The following is a 17,024-nucleotide window of genomic DNA, read 5'->3' on the forward strand; positions in this document are numbered from 1 at the left end:
ATAGATTCAAATTGTACGTTAAACATCACAGCATAGTTGAAAGTTATATGGTGCATAGAAATCCGAAGAGGGTGGCCAGCAGAGATGGCTGAGGGAAGCTGGGGATTGAGATGTGGAATTGGAGAGGAGTTGCTGGGTGGGGGATAGAATGACAGTCAAAGATAAAAGTACCAAAAAATAAAGTCAAAATTAAACCTAACAGAAAGTATGTTTTAATGACACTTAGGGGAAGTGTTGTTACAGCTAATGCCTGTTTGCCTGAGGCGGATGCCATGCAGGTGTTTGTACACATGTATATACACACACACTCATTCAAATGTGCACATACATGGACACACATACATGTAAATAGTGCCATACATGCACTTAAACATATTCAGTTGGCCTTGCTGTTCTGATTTTTGTTGTCCTTGATGTCTTTTTTTGCATTGTTTTCTGTTTTGCTTTGTTTTTCTCTTTTCTTTCTGTTGGTTGGAATGGAATATTATATTTTTTTCTCAGAGGGGGGCTTGGATGGTTGCAGGGCAGCTCTTGGGGAACTGTGGGGGGGATCTTGGAGGGCTATTGGCCTTGCGGTTGGGTCCTTGGGCTGATGGATCGCTGATTTGAATCCCCGTTTTTGACCGTGTGGGAGATCTGTCGATGTGCCCTTGAGCAGGGTGTTGACCCTGGTTGCTTCTGTGTGTCGCTCTGGATGGGAGTTACATGACTAATATGATGTAGTTGTTGAGCGGCTTCACTGCAAGTATATTTTAAATAAATCAAGTATATATATATTTTTTTTTTAAGCCACCTAAGAAACAAGATTCTTTGTTCTGATGAAACCAGGATTGAACTCTTTGGCCTGAATGCCAAGTGTCACATCTGGAGGAAACCTGGCACCATCCCTACAGTGAAGCATGGTGGTGGCAGCATCATGCTGTGGGGATGTTCTTCAGCGGCAGGGACTGGGAGACTAGTCAGGATCGAGGTAAAGATGAACGGCGCAAAGTACAGAGAGATCCTGGATGAAAACCTGCACCAGAGAGCCCAGGACCTCAAACTGGGGCGAAGGTTCACCTTCCATCAGGACAACTGCCATAAGCACACAGCCAAGACAATGCAGGAGTGGCTTCGAGGCAAGTCTCTGAATGTCGTTCATTGGCCCAGCCAGAGCCCAGACTTGAACCCGATCGAACATCTCTGGAGAGACCTGAAAGTAGCTGTGCAGCAACGCTCCCCATCCAGCCTGACAGAGCTTGAGAAGATCTGCAGAGGATGGGAGAAAATCCCCACATACAGGTGTGCCAAGCTTGTAGCGTCATACCCAAGAAAACTTGATGCTGTAACCACTGTCAAAGGTGCTTCAACAAAGTACTGAGTAAAGTGTCTGAATACTTATGTAAATGTTATATTTCAGTTTTTTATTTGGAATAAATTAGCAAAAAAATCTAAACCTGTTTTTGCTTTGTCGTTATGGGGTATTGTGTGTAGATTGAGAGAATTTGTTTTTTATAATACATTTTAGAATAAGGCTGTAACTTATTAACAACATGTGGAAAAAATGTGGACATCGCCATGCATGATTAATTCAATATTGCACCATCTCATTCTCTGGGCTCTGTCTGCAATCATAACCAGTAATATCTACCAGGAATAATGAAACAGAATATGAATTATGTATGACCACTAGAGTCTTTGCCATTCAGAATATTGTTTTTATTGAAGATTTTGATGTTTAATTCATCACTCAAAATCTTGCCAAAGCATATCCTGTAGGAGGGGTTAATATGAATTAAAAATAATTTGACATGAACATATGGACTTTGAAATGAACAAGGGAGAGGTTAAGTCTGGCATAAGCTTGTTCCCACACTTTACAATAACTATGTTGCGGTGGTCTTAGGTAGTCTCCAATATAGGCTATTCCCTCCATTGCGACACTGCTGCCCAGTTGAAGAGCTTGTGATCTCCATGCAGCACCACAGCACCATGCGCCTTCAGAAAAGCACCCCTCAACCTCAGATGATGCCCTTCTGGAGGCATACAACCATAGTCATATCTTCATTTAGGCCTATTTGCCTACTAGCCAATTAAGGTGAAAAGTCTGCATGATACGTGCACCTCCTCAATCCAACATATTTCAACATTTAATTAATTCAGTTCAGTCAGTATGTAATCCATTGTCATTGCAATAGGAACTGTCAGTTGCAATAGGAACTAAATCAAAGAGAATAGAACATATCCATTTGTTTATTGAAATCCATGTGTGCATTCAAAATGATCTAAATTCTCTTAATTTAGGCCTTTCCAAATAAAAAATAGGGTGCCTTCATCTTGTAGGCATTGCAATTTAGGCTATCATTTTGGATACTGGTGTCTTGCAGAATAGTTTTAGAACTCTGTGTTTATAGCCGTTTTTAATATAGGGCTCCCTTTAAAAAGACACCCTAGCTCACAGGCCTATAAATATATATTTTTTTTACAAAATAGTTGAAGAAGCATGTGCAGTCGCTGATAGAGTAAACAGATCTGGCAATAAGAATAGGCTATAGATAGTCTTGACCATTTGGGACCCCGTGATGGATATCAAATCAAATTGTATAACCTCTGTGTGATGGGACTGTGCAACGTAAATAGCTATATCGAGCCTACATGCAGAGTGGAAATCACTAATACCACAGTCAATATGCCTAATATAAGTCCTACAGTCCATGCTCCCAAATACTGGAAAAAGTGTGATTCATTAGGTTACATGATCACCACAGTAGCCCCACACAGCTATAAAAATAAAATATGCAATTATATGGCCATTACATAACACACAACAGCATGACATATTTAGATAGCAGAATAGGCCTAAATCATATTTACTTTCTATTTTGCAGCTCAGGCGGTTATTCTAGACAAAATTCTTCTGTCTTTATCATTCTCATACAAGTAATTTGCTGAAGGCCCAAGCCTGTGCTGCACTAAATTGTAATTATTTCGCCTCTATGGCCTGTTTATTGCCTTACCTCCTAACTATTCTACATTTGCACACACTGTACATATATGTTTTTATTGTGTTGAGTGTACGTTTGTCTAACTCTGTCTTGTTTTTGTCACACTGCTTTGTTTTATCTTGGCCAGGTCGCAGTTGTAAATGAGAACTTGTTTTCAACTGGCCTACCCGGTTAAATAAAGTGTAAATAAAAAATGTTTTTAAAAAACGTATATAACGTCGTTATTGAGTGCAGTTCTAAAACAAGCTCTGGACTTTTATTTTGGAAATGAAACCGGAAGCTGCAAAGCAACTCTTCCATCTGGGCTACTTGATTGACTTCGACTAGCTACGTTCAGGCAATATCCTTTGCAAATGCCTTATTACTGACAAAAGTACGCATAACAAAAGATATGCAAACGAGTAAAGGGAGACGTAAAGTAAAAAATTGAACGTGTAAATGTTAATTCATAGTAGTAACAGATCTAATTTAACGTTTACGTTTAATGTTTCATGCATGGATTTTCTTACCATCCTAACGATACGTACGTTCAACCTTTTGGCAGCTATCTCGCTCCATATCTTTGGGACATCTCTAACCCCTATCTAACCTTAATCATTTTAACTTCAGTGGGGGGTCGGGATGTTCCAAGGATTCCGGATAGCACCCACATTTTGATTACACAAAGAGGTTGTTTCACCAGCCCAAATTAATTTAACTTTTTGGTATTATGATCAATTTGATTTATTGTACATGGGTTAGCTCTGGACTCTCACTAAATATATAAAAAAATGTGGCAATTTGTAGTCGACTGAAAAAAAAGTAGTTGACACCTATTTTAATAAGTGCAATAAGATGATCAGTACCACGGGGCGAAAGGTAGCCTAGTGGTTAGTGTTGGGCCAGTAACCGCAATGCAGTTGTATCGAATCCCTGAGCTGACAAGGTAAAACATCTGTCGTTCTGCCCCTGAGCAAGCCAGGCTGATGAGGATGAGCAAGCCAGGCTGGTGGGCAAGCCAGGCTGATGAGGATGAGCAAGCCAGGCTGGTGGGCTTGTGGGCAAGCCATGCTGTCATTGTAATACGAATTTGTTCTTAAACTGAGTGGTCCAATTACATTAAAAACAAATACCTTGGCGCCCATTGACAACTGCGAGTCGAGGACATTTCTGGTTGCGACATATCGACGTTTGCAACCAAGAATAGCACTTGCCAAACACGCCAGCGTGTTTTCTTTCTTTTCTGAAGTCATGGCGGGACCTTTAAACGCTAGAGGACCATGGAAAAATATATTTCCTCAGGTAATTTTGTTCTCGAATTATCTTTCTTTTCTGAAGTGACGTTAGCTACAATTTTTGTTGTTGTCTGCTGTTTTCATTGATTATAGATCGAAATCAGTAATATGTTAGCACGATTCGGTTAACAAGATTTACAGTGTAGCTACAGTAACGCTATATCTAACGCGCAGTAAACTGGGGTTTTGACTGACAGGTTATCGATGTAACGTTAGCTAGTTTAACGTATGATGACTCTGGCCGTCAAAATAGTGTTAACCCAACTATTTACATACTAATCTGGAGTTATTATTTTCATTAATGATGTGTATGGAGATAATAGATAAGTAAAACAAAGGATCGTCTTTTGATGGTGTTTAATCTATTGATGTAATTCAATTAATAGTTCTACTTTTTAGCCCTTCCAGCCTGTATTTGAAGTATTTATAGTGACGACTAGCATTTTAAATGATATACTAGACCTACACAGTATGTCTCATGTGATATGATGACCTGTTCTTCGGGGAATTTATCATCAATACATGATTTATCTTGTGGGGATGTTGTTGTCTTTTGATTTCAGGGAGCGACCTATGCTCTCCCAAGGGATGCAACACATTTTGCCTGATGTGGACCATAAATGAGCATTGTTCAGGTGGTCGGGAATGGGATTCCAGAGATGGATTTTGCCAGGGTTGACAAAATGTGGTGGGACCACCCTCCACCACTATCTGCAGCTCAGTAGAGATGAAGAGGTACTTTTCCCATCCTCTGCTGCTCTGGATGCCCAGGAAGCTCTGGCAGGTTAAGCTGTATTGCCTGCATTCTGTGCAGTAGGAAGGTCATCAGTTGGAACATATGGTTCCTTACACTGTTCCACGCAAATACACTGGTAATGACAATATCATTTAAATGTAATTGACAATCTAATGCAGCTTTTATATTTAATACAAACAGCAACACATTTCTCTTTGTTAAATGTTATTATAGAATTATTCTATTCTCAGTCCTGTGTATTCTCATATATTTATGTTGTTTATCTTTCTTTAGGAGAGCTGATAGGTTTGGAGTACCTCCTCAATCAGACTGGTTTGGTGCTGCAGGATCACAAGGCTGCCATTGAGGAACTAGAGACAGGTGATTCTGATGTCCAAGGGGAGGATGATGAGGGCTTTGTGGAGCTTGTGGAATTTCAGGGCCTGACAGTTCCAGTGGTGGAGACAGCCCTGCCTCTTGTTGGCACCTTTCGTCCTACTCCCACTCCCTCTACCAGCACCCAGTCCACAGCTGCATCAGTCCTCTGTCCTCCACTCCTGTACGGGCTACTCCACCACCTGGGCCTCTGTCCTCCACACTTGTGCTCGTCAGTCCCCTGTCCAACGTTCCTGTTTGGGCTAACATTACTCCTTAATCCATGGACCATAAATGTTCTTTTAAAGTGTGATTTGGCTCTGGCCGTCAAAATAGTGTTAACCCAACTATTTACATACTAATCTGGAGTTATTATTTTCATTAATGATGTGTATGGAGATAATAGATAAGTAAAACAAAGGATCGTCTTTTGATGGTGTTTAATCTATTGATGTAATTCAATTAATAGTTCTACTTTTTAGCCCTTCCAGCCTGTATTTGAAGTATTTATAGTGACGACTAGCATTTTAAATGATATACTAGACCTACACAGTATGTCTCATGTGATATGATGACCTGTTCTTCGGGGAATTTATCATCAATACATGATTTATCTTGTGGGGATGTTGTTGTCTTTTGATTTCAGGGAGCGACCTATGCTCTCCCAAGGGATGCAACACATTTTGCCTGATGTGGACCATAAATGAGCATTGTTCAGGTGGTCGGGAATGGGATTCCAGAGATGGATTTTGCCAGGGTTGACAAAATGTGGTGGGACCACCCTCCACCACTATCTGCAGCTCAGTAGAGATGAAGAGGTACTTTTCCCATCCTCTGCTGCTCTGGATGCCCAGGAAGCTCTGGCAGGTTAAGCTGTATTGCCTGCATTCTGTGCAGTAGGAAGGTCATCAGTTGGAACATATGGTTCCTTACACTGTTCCACGCAAATACACTGGTAATGACAATATCATTTAAATGTAATTGACAATCTAATGCAGCTTTTATATTTAATACAAACAGCAACACATTTCTCTTTGTTAAATGTTATTATAGAATTATTCTATTCTCAGTCCTGTGTATTCTCATATATTTATGTTGTTTATCTTTCTTTAGGAGAGCTGATAGGTTTGGAGTACCTCCTCAATCAGACTGGTTTGGTGCTGCAGGATCACAAGGCTGCCATTGAGGAACTAGAGACAGGTGATTCTGATGTCCAAGGGGAGGATGATGAGGGCTTTGTGGAGCTTGTGGAATTTCAGGGCCTGACAGTTCCAGTGGTGGAGACAGCCCTGCCTCTTGTTGGCACCTTTCGTCCTACTCCCACTCCCTCTACCAGCACCCAGTCCACAGCTGCATCAGTCCTCTGTCCTCCACTCCTGTACGGGCTACTCCACCACCTGGGCCTCTGTCCTCCACACTTGTGCTCGTCAGTCCCCTGTCCAACGTTCCTGTTTGGGCTAACATTACTCCTTAATCCATGGACCATAAATGTTCTTTTTAAAGTGTGATTTGGCTCTGGCAGTCAAAACAGCCAAATACCCCATCTAACGGATTGAGATAGTGAAATGTTTTGTTGTTTCGGCTCTGTACTCCAGCACTTTGGATTTGCAATGATACAAAGTCAGCTTTAATTTGAGGGTATTTTCATCCATACGTACTTTTTGTACATAGTCCCCCCATTTAAGTGGAACCAAAAGTATTGGGATAAATTAACTTATGTGTATTAAAGTAGTCAAAAGTTTAGCATTTAGTCCCATATTCCTAGCACGCAATGATTACATAAAGCTTGTGACTCTACAAACAGTTGCTCTTTGTTTTGGTTGTGTTTCAGATTATTTTGTGCCCAATAGAAATGACTGGTAAATAATGTATTGTGTCATTTTAGAGTCACTTATTGTAAATAAGAATAGAATATGTTTCTAAACACTTCTACATTAATGTGGATGCTACCAGGACTACGGATAGCCTGATGAATTGTGATGAATGAGAGAGTTAGACGCACAAATATCATACCCCCAAGACATGCTGTATGACAAGGGCTATGTTGAGAGGTAGCTTGCAAGTAAGCATTTCATTGCACTTTTTACACTGCACTGTATTCTGTAATTATGTATTATTAATACAATTGGATTTGATTTTTGACAGTAAGGATGCTTTCCAATTCAACAGACATAGTTCTAGAAGAAAGTACACCAGGGCTATACAGTATCTCTGGACAAATTTGGCCAGGAGGGCTGTACTGCTCAGAATTGGCAACCCAGCAACAAGGCACACTTGTTGGATCAACATGAGATGCAGTTCAGCCTTTAGAGGAAGCCCTTCAAGTAGGTTGTTGAAAATGCTCTGTAGTATGCTGGGTATTTGGTGGCATTGATGAAGAGTGATGCAAAAAAACATGCTGCCAATCAGATGACTTTGTAGGAGTCCCAGCATCCATTCCACACCTCTAACCGCATCAGTTCTCTGCTCCTGTACAGACTACTCCACCACCAGCTGGTTCTCTGTCTGTGACCTTGACACCTGTGCCCTGCTGGGCCTCTGTTTATGATTTCCACACCTGTGCCCGGCTGGACCTCTGTTCATGCTCTCCACACCTGTGTCCGGCTGGGCCTCTGTTCATGATCTCCACATCTGTTCCCAGTTGGGCCTCTGTCTGTGCCCGACACCTATGCTCCTCTGCTCCTTACAGGCTCGGCATTCTGATGGAGCCAGTGATCAGGCGCTATATATAATTGTAATTATTTGTGTTCAATTGTTTGTCCCTCTGGTGTCTAAAGTATCCTCCCCTTAAATCACTAAGGGCACAAAAGCCCTTAGCTGAATTCTCGAATTACATTTTGATCAATTAATGTCCGTCTTTGAAAGCTCCATTGTATAAACTTTTTAATGTTCCTGCTTGTGTGCCTTGTGCACTGATATAAAACAATTAGGGTATATTTGTCATTCTTACGTCTTCCTTCAATTCTGTCTTCAATTACTTTCTTGATTTTACAATCAAAACAGTTTCGTCAACATTACGTTTTCGACGTGAACTTGATATTACATTTATAAATTAAGAAATTTCTCTCATTTTAAATAAACAAGTTTTAACTCCTGTGGTGTTCAGGCTTAACACATTTAGGCTACCCTTCTATATATTGGAATCCTGAAGAGGGTGAGCGGTTTGACAAAGAGACAGGTTTTCATAATAAGAAGTTATGGAGGATGATGACAGATGTACAGGCTGAGAGGAACGAGGATTGTCGGAAGAAGCCCGATACTTTTCTACTCAGATTGTCACGGTAAGGAAAAGAAAGCATTAAAAACAAATAATATAATAATAATAATATACAGCAGCCGTGTTGGGATTCGAACCGAGGTCGGCATCGGCGAGTATGTTCATTCTTGGTAGAAAATGCCCACCGAATTCGCTACACTCTTTAATTCTTGGTGTCGCAACCTCGACTCGTGAGAAATCGAGGTAAAGGCAATTTTAGGTTGGATATTCGCCTGTAGTTTTCCTTACCTCCAACAGTAGGTAGGGACCGTCAGGTCAACATAGTGACAAATCAAAACGTTCAAATTTCAATTAACCATTACTCCTAAAACTTTCAAAACTGGTTCTAGCTAACCCGATGGAATAGACACATATGGCACACATTTTCCCTTTGTCAATTTACATCTCACACTATTTTAAATTATTTATTTAAATTTTTGAATTTCAATAGCTCATTGGTCATATGACCTACTGGACTCACACAAGGTTCAGAATGTCCACTGACAACCCTTCTATATTGCACACCCTTTAGTTTGTCCATTTTCATCTCACACGTTTTACATTAATTTTTTTTAATGTAAAATTTCAATAGCCCCTTGGTCATGTGACCTAGTGACTTCAATCAAGGTTCAGTATGTCCACTGACATAATGAAATTCTGATTAGTTATAGGCAAATGAATACACAGGCCAAATTTGTATGTTCCTTATCACTATAATCTAGTAGTAATTTAGTAGTAGAGGTCATTTCCTTTATGCTCCATTCTACACACAGCCTAAATTATAGGCACATTTACAGGACAATAATAAAAGTATCATATAGGATCCAACCCTATCACAGAGTGAATAAATATAGAGCGTTTGTAGACTTAAAAAAATATATATTAAGTGACAGTTTCATCAGTGCGTGCTTAAAGAAAGTCATATCACAAAGATCACACATGACAGTGCCCACCAAAACTATGACAATAGAGAATGATTTATAAGCCCCAAAGTGTGTTTGTCAAAATATTATCAGAAAATGTCAGTTGATGAACATAATACTTCTATTTGCAATAGCAATTTATGATGTATGCAGTTGAGGAGTATTCTATGTACCAACACTACATGTAGGACAGACATAAGACATTCCCACATACAGTATATATATTTTTTAATGTATTTTTTATTTCACCTTTATTTAACCAGGTAGGCCAGTTGAGAAAAAGTTCTCATTTAGAACTGCGACCTGGCCAAGATAAAGCAAAGCATTGTGACACAAAAATCAACACAGAGTTACACATGGAATAAACAAACGTACAGTCCATAACAGAACAGAAAAGTCTATATAAAGTGTGTGCAAATGAAGTAAGATTAGGGAGGTAAGGCAATAAATAGGCCGTAGTGGCGAAATAATTACAATTTCACAAATAAACACTGGAGTGACAGATGTGCAGAAGATTAATGTGCAACAACAAATATAAATTAAATAAATAATATGGGGATGAGGTAGTTGGATTGGCTATTTAGAGATGGGCTATGTACAGGTGCAATGATCTGTAAGCTGTTCTAAAAGCTGATGCTTAAAGATAGTGAGGGAGATATGAGTCTCCAGCTTCAGTGATTTTTGTCATTTGTTCCAGTCATTGGCAGCAGAGAACTGGAAGGAAAGACGGCCAAAGAGGAATTGGCTTTAGGGGTGACCAGTGAAATATACCTGCTGGAGCGTGTACTACGGGTGGGTGTTGCTGTGGTGACCAGTGAGCTGAGATAAGGCTGGGCTTTACCTAGCAAGGACTTATTGATGACCTGGAGCCAGTGGGTTTGGCAATGAATATGAAGCGAGGGCAAGCCAACGAGAGCATACAGGTCGCAATGGTGGGTAGTATATGGGGCTTTGGTGAAGAAACGGATGGCACTGTGATAGACAGCATCCAATTTGCTGAGTAGAGTGTTGGAGGCTATTTTGTAAATGACATCGCCGAAGTCAAGGATCGGTAGGATAGTCAGTTTTACGAGGGTATGTTTGGCAGCATTATAGTGAAGGATGCTTTGTTGCGAAATAGGAAGCCGATTCTAAATTTAATTTTGGATTGGAAATGCTTAATATGAGTCTGGAAGGAGAGTTTACAGTCTAACCAGACACCTAGGTATTTGTAGTTGTCCACATATTCTAAGTCAGAACCGTCCGAGTAGTGATGCTAGGCGGGCGGGCAGGTGCGAGCAGCGATCGGTTGAAGAGCATGCATTTAGTTTTACTTGCATATAAGAGCAGTTGGAGACCACGGAATGAGAGTTGTATGGCATTGAAGCTCGTCTGGAGGTTAGTTAACACAGTGTCCAAAGAAGGACCAGAAGTATACAGAATGGTGTTGTCTGCGTAGAGGTAGATCAGAGAATCACCAGCCGCAAGAGCGACATCATTGATGTATACAGAGAAAAGAGTCGGCCCAAGAATTTAACCCTGTGGCACCCCCATAGAGACTGCCAGAGGTTCGGACAACAGGCCCTCCGATTTGACACACTAAACTCTATCTGAGAAGTAGTTGGTGAACCAGGCGAGGCAGTCATTTGAGAAACCAAGGATGTTGAGTCTACTGATAAGAATGCGGTGATTGACAGAGTCGAAAGCCTTGTCCAGGTCGATGAATACGGCTGCACAGTATTGTCTTTTGTCGATGGCGATTATGATATCGTTTAGGACCTTGAGCGTGGCTGACGTGCACCCATGACCAGCTCGGAAACCAGATTGCATAGCGGAGAAGGTACGATGGGATTCTAAATGGTCTGTGATCTGTGTGTTAACTTTGCTTTCGAAGACCTTAGAAAGGCAGGGTAGGATATATATAGTTCTGTAACAGTTTGGGACTAGAGTGTCTCCCAGTTTGAAGAGGGGGATGACTGTGGCAGCTTTCCAATCTTTGGGGATCTCAGACGATACGAGAGGTTGAACAGGCTAGTAATAGGGGTTGCAACAATTGCGGCGGATCATTTTAGAAAGAGAGGGTCCAGATTGTCTTGCCCAGCTGATTTGTAGGGGTCCAGATTTTGCAGCTCTTTCAGAACATCAGGTTTCTGGATTTGGGTGAAGGAGAAATGGGGAGGCTTGGGTAAGTTGCTGTGGGGGGTGCGGAACTGTTGACCAAGGTAGTGGTAGCCAGGTGGAAAGCAAGGCCAAACGTAGAAAAATGCTTATTGAAATTCTTCGTAATTGTAGATTTCTCTGTGGTGACAGTGTTTCCTAGCATCATAGCAGTGTGCAGCTGGGAGGAAGTGCTCTTATTCCCCATGGACATTACAGTGTCCCAGAACTTTTTGGAGTTTGTGCTACAGGATGCAAATTTCTGTTTGAAAAAGCTAGCCTTTGCTTTCCTAACTTCCTGTGTATATTGGTTCCTTACTTCCCTTAAAAGTTGCATATTGCGGGGGCTATTCGATGGTAATGCAATATGCCACAGGATGTTTTTGTGCTGGTCAAGGGCATTCAGGTCTGGAGTGAACCAAGGGCTATATCTGTTCCTGGTTCTACATTTTTGAATGTGGAATGCTTATTTATGATGGTGATGAAAGCACTTTTAAAGAATAACCAGGCATCCTCTACTGACGGAATTAGAACAATAACTTTCCAGGATATCCGGGCCAGGTCGATTAGAAAAGCCTGCTCGCTGAAGTGTTTTTTAGGGAGCGATTGACTGTGATGAGTGGTGGTCGTTTGACCCATTACGGACGCAGGCCATGAGGAAGTGATCGCTGAGATCCTGGTTGAAGACAGGAGAGGTGTATTTAGAGGGCAGGTTGGTCAGGATGATATCTATGCGGGTGCCTGAGTTTACGGATTTGAGGTTGTACCCGGTAGGTTCCATGATAATTTGGGAGAGATTGAGGGCATCTATCTTAGATTGTAAGACGGCCGTGGTGTTAAGCATATTCCAGTTTTAGGTCACCTAACAGTACAAACTCTGAAGATAAATGGGGAGAAATTAATTCACATACAGTGTCCAGGGCGCAGCTGAGGGCTGAGGGGGGTCTGTAACTAGCGGCAACAGTGAGAGACTTATTTCTGGAAAGGTGGATTTTTAAAAGTAGAAGCTCGAACTGTTTGGGCACAGACCTGGATTGCATGACAGAACTCTGCAGGCTGTCTCTGAAGTAGATTGCAACTCCACCCCCTTTGGCAGTTCTGTCTTGACGGAAAATGTATACACATACATAGAGGCATTTTTCAGCTATGATTTTACCACTCAGAATCCAGAATGGATATGACAATGGGGCCATCACAGGACGTAATACACCTTTACAACAATCTACTTTTTGATCTTCTTGACTTCTTATCTGGTAAAAAGCTACTGTGTGTCAAGAAAAGAGCCCCAATTAGGGGTTAGTGTACTCCAGTAAAAAAAGGTCTGGTTTAGATTAAAAACTATTGCCCTGTGTCCCCGTTCAGAGGCATGAGAGACTAGTCGGTGGTAGAATTGAGTTGGCACTTTATTGGCCCAAACACCTACAGACCCACAAGGTTGTTACTCATGGACGGTAATTAGTAATTAATGTATTTTTTGCATTGATCTTCTAACAGTCTTCTAACTGTCCAAGAATAGGATCCAAAGTGTTATGAAATATTTGTTCCCATAAATACAAAGGAGGATGTCTCTCCTCATACCTCTGGCACTTTAGTCAGACTGCCAGACTTTGCACCACAGAGCCAATTAGGAGAGAATACATACAGGTCAAAGGTGCCAATTGAAAGTCAAGGGGTGTGTCTGTGCCTTTTGGATTAATCTCTCTTTACAGAGAACCCCTGTGGTTCAAGTCAAGAGCTACCCTTCCCCTTTCAGTCTGCTCTGTGCATATCTAAAAGTGACAGAGCCAGCAGCCAAGAGAGTTTTTCACAGTATGTCATAAAACATTATTACATGTATGTATGTAAAATGCTAATATGTATTAGATCCAGTACAATGGAATAACTAAAACCTGAATTTGAATGGAGCTTTTTCCAATTCCTCCTTCTCTTTCTGTCCAGCAGGGTCAACCAAAAACACTTGGCCTGATGGTTCATGCAGATACTGGGGAAGCAATATAGAAATGATTTTACTATTATGACCCATATCACAACCCTCATACCTCTTCACAAAAACTGTATCTAAATCAATTTTGGGAAAATGATTTTACTCACAAAAGACACAGGAATGTATTTTTCCAGTTAGAAATAGTAGGCCATGCATCAAATAACTATTTTCATCAGAAAAACGAACCCTCAAATGCACTATTGCATTTTGTAAGTTGTCTGCAGGTGGCTTATTGTGAAGGCACTCAAATATCAAGTCATTATCAGGTTGTAATACTCAACGTAGAAGGATTTGTCATAATGTACAGTATATGAAAGTGATGCTATGAAAAGGATTCTTTCACGTTGTCAAGCTCACTCTGACTGACAAATCACTGCCTATTACTGTGATTAAAAAGTGCACATGAAACATTGTTTTCATGAGGCCTACCTGTGCGCCTTCATTTAAGTACCTCTGTTCGAACACCTCTACTGTCCTTGATCCAAACCACATAGTCATTTGCGGATCTTTTCAGTGTCCATGTAAAAGATAGTTATTGCGAGGCTGGAACATTTGTTAACATCAAAACATTGTTTTTAACACCCATGTAAAATGAAGGCCTGCAAAGCTTACATATTTAAGTCAAATAGCCTGAGATGAAAGTAGACAAACATCAGAGTGTGAGATATGAAGGCATAGTCAGTGGACATTCTGAACCTTGATTGAAGTCACTGGGTCACATGACCAAGGAGCTATTGAAATTGTACTTTTGGAAAAATGTATGTCAAATCTTGTGAGATGAAAATGGACAATCTAAAGGGTGTGCAATATAGAAGGGTAGTCAGTAGACATTCTGAACCTTGTTTGAGTCAATTAGGTCACATGACCAAGGAGCTATTGAAATTCGAAAGCACATTTTTTTTTGTACTTGGTTTACGCTCCCTAACTAATTCAACTAGGAATACACAATACTTTAATATTTCCACATGTTTATTAGCTTTGGAAAGCGAATTAATGTCTCAATCGTGAAAATAAGACCTGTGCAATGTTGTGCGCAATTTCTCCAACATCATGACACTTATTTGGAGTCTGTGGCTCAAGTGGTTTGAAAGCGATTGAGTTTTGAAAGCGCGAATATCCAACTTGACTGGCTTTAGCTCGGTTGATGACCAATATCCTTGAAACTCCCAACTAGTCCTCGTTATTGGGTTCTACCCATGGTGCGGACCTTATTGCGCGTAATACAATGGGGACCAACTCCTTACATTTCCACTACGATAAACCACATTACAGTTCACACTTTCTTTAGCAAGATGAGTTTTAAATTGGAACACCCCCGGATATGTTGTCATTCAAACCCCGCAGTGAGTGAGCTGGTGAATAAAATGTAACCACACACGCTACCACTGTGTTCAATCAACATAAGCTCATAAATCCTTCCTTACGCATCATAATGAATGAGGGTTGGTGTGGTCTGGGAACAGATGGATTCTTGATTAAGTTTTTTAATGATGAGAAAGCCTCCTGGCGTGCTAAGCAGTCGGTAGGCCTATCATGTGTAAACTGGTCTCTTGTGCCCTCAGCTGTGGTGTAATTTAGCTTTGGGGAAGGACATACCAATCACACATTTTGCCCACTGGCGACTGCATGCAGATATGATACCTAACCTGAATGTTTAGTCTATTCGTCTATCAATGAGAAGAGGACATCTCTGAAGCCCGGGATGGAATACATTTCAACAGCAGTGAAAGTTCTCTTTCTTTTCTTTTTCCACCTCGGACTGTATCTTGTTCAAAGCAAAAGTCTGGAGTGGAGCGACGTGTCACGCGGTTTTTCATCTCAGTATTTACACCAAACGAGATGCGGAGTACGGAAGAGAAACAAACTAAACGGAAACCAATAATTATCTAGGAGGGGACTGTTTTTCATCCGTTATTCCACGCCTATTGCGCATCGATGTGGATAATACTTTCTCTACACTACAGACGACTCACTAGGAACCAGTTGTTAGGGGTTAGTACGAAACTATCTATATAAAAGCAAAGAAAGATAGGAACAGATAGATCAAAGTGTAATTTATCATGCATATGAGAATGACTTATAAACTGTCAGGTGGATGGACCGCAACTTCATATCAGGAAAGTAGCCACTTTCGCATCACAAATATATATGGCTATAATTTGTAAGACTAAGACAAAGGTAAGTGAGTGATGACTATATCTGAATTCCATCCATTATTTCATGAATGTGATAAAATTAACTAGGTCGTCAGTCAATGACAGACTGCTTTATCTGCAAACAATTGTCAGTCCAATGATGTGGCAGCTGCAGCATTGTGGATTAGATTCCAAATAACTTGGAAATGTTGGTTTTCTAAATTGATTGACTTTGCTTCTATTTGGATTAGAAATCGTGATTACCAGGCTAAATGTAGGGAAATGGCTGTAATAAATTCAACATCACCACAACCACCACACAAACATACACATACTACTACTTGCCCTTTAGATAAATACTGCTGTGGACATAATGAATCACTGTACAGCCCAACTCTTTTAGTTCACAAGGCATTATGAATGTGTCTAGTGGTAATTTAATCCCAGACAATTATCTCATAAATGTTGTTTTCTTTATTGTCTCTTAAAAATGATTTTGATCTCACAATAAAAGCAATAACATCCTTGCCAGCAGTGGTAAATAGCTCTATTCCCCCCAGGGGTTGATCAACACAGACTTTGAGATACTGTAGACCTAATATCAATGCATATTTTATTTTTAATATTGCGTTTGACAGGTGACTGGCTGAAGGACCTCACCTTGCTGCTGTTTTTTTTTTATCACAATGAAAGCAAATACACTATGGATCTTGAGGGGAATAATTATTTGATTTGTTTGAATTAAAGTGGGTGTATGACAAAAGCATTGTTGTCTATTTAGTGCTAGTCTTGTTCATCTGGTCAGCGAGAGGTAATGTTGATAACCTGCCTGCTCACTGTGGTGTTTGATATGTGATTACCCTTGGTGAGTTACATCACACTGTGGTAGGCTACCTACCACAGACAGACAGACAGACAGACAGACAGACAGACAGACAGACAGACAGACAGACAGACAGACAGTAACAGGTTTAAGACCTTGTTGAAGAACAGATGGTAGTTAAAAATACCTCAGTCAATTCTCCTGATATGCTTCTTCCTTTGTGCATTATTCATCACTGTAATTACATGTAAAAGAAGAAACCCTTGTCCTAGTTTTTCTGGGACTACTTTTTTGGTTTGGAACACTTGCTGTTATATTTGGGGGATGGGGTTTATGGGATAGAAGTGCTCAGCTCAGAGAGAGGGTTGTTAAAGGGTGATATGGCCCAGGTTATTGAG

At 40.6% G+C, this 17,024-nt stretch overlaps 1 long non-coding RNA gene across 4 annotated transcripts; it reads left to right on the top strand.

Annotated features, from left to right (window-relative positions):
* Positions 1–3,297: 3,297 nt before the first annotated feature.
* Positions 3,298–8,362, top strand: LOC118359456 (uncharacterized). 4 transcript variants are annotated; one of them, XR_008083328.1, is made up of 3 exons: positions 3,298–4,265; positions 4,822–5,130; positions 6,483–8,362. It is a non-coding gene; the product is annotated as an uncharacterized LOC118359456 (long non-coding RNA). The 4 variants fall into 4 exon arrangements; XR_008083327.1 differs by lacking the exon at positions 4,822–5,130 and adding an exon at positions 6,016–6,324; XR_004820671.2 differs by lacking the exon at positions 6,483–8,362 and adding an exon at positions 5,289–5,658.
* Positions 8,363–17,024: the final 8,662 nt, after the last annotated feature.

The sequence above is a fragment of the Oncorhynchus keta genome, chromosome 27 (genome assembly GCF_023373465.1).
Source record: "Oncorhynchus keta strain PuntledgeMale-10-30-2019 chromosome 27, Oket_V2, whole genome shotgun sequence".
Classification (NCBI taxonomy): Eukaryota; Metazoa; Chordata; class Actinopteri; order Salmoniformes; family Salmonidae; genus Oncorhynchus; species Oncorhynchus keta.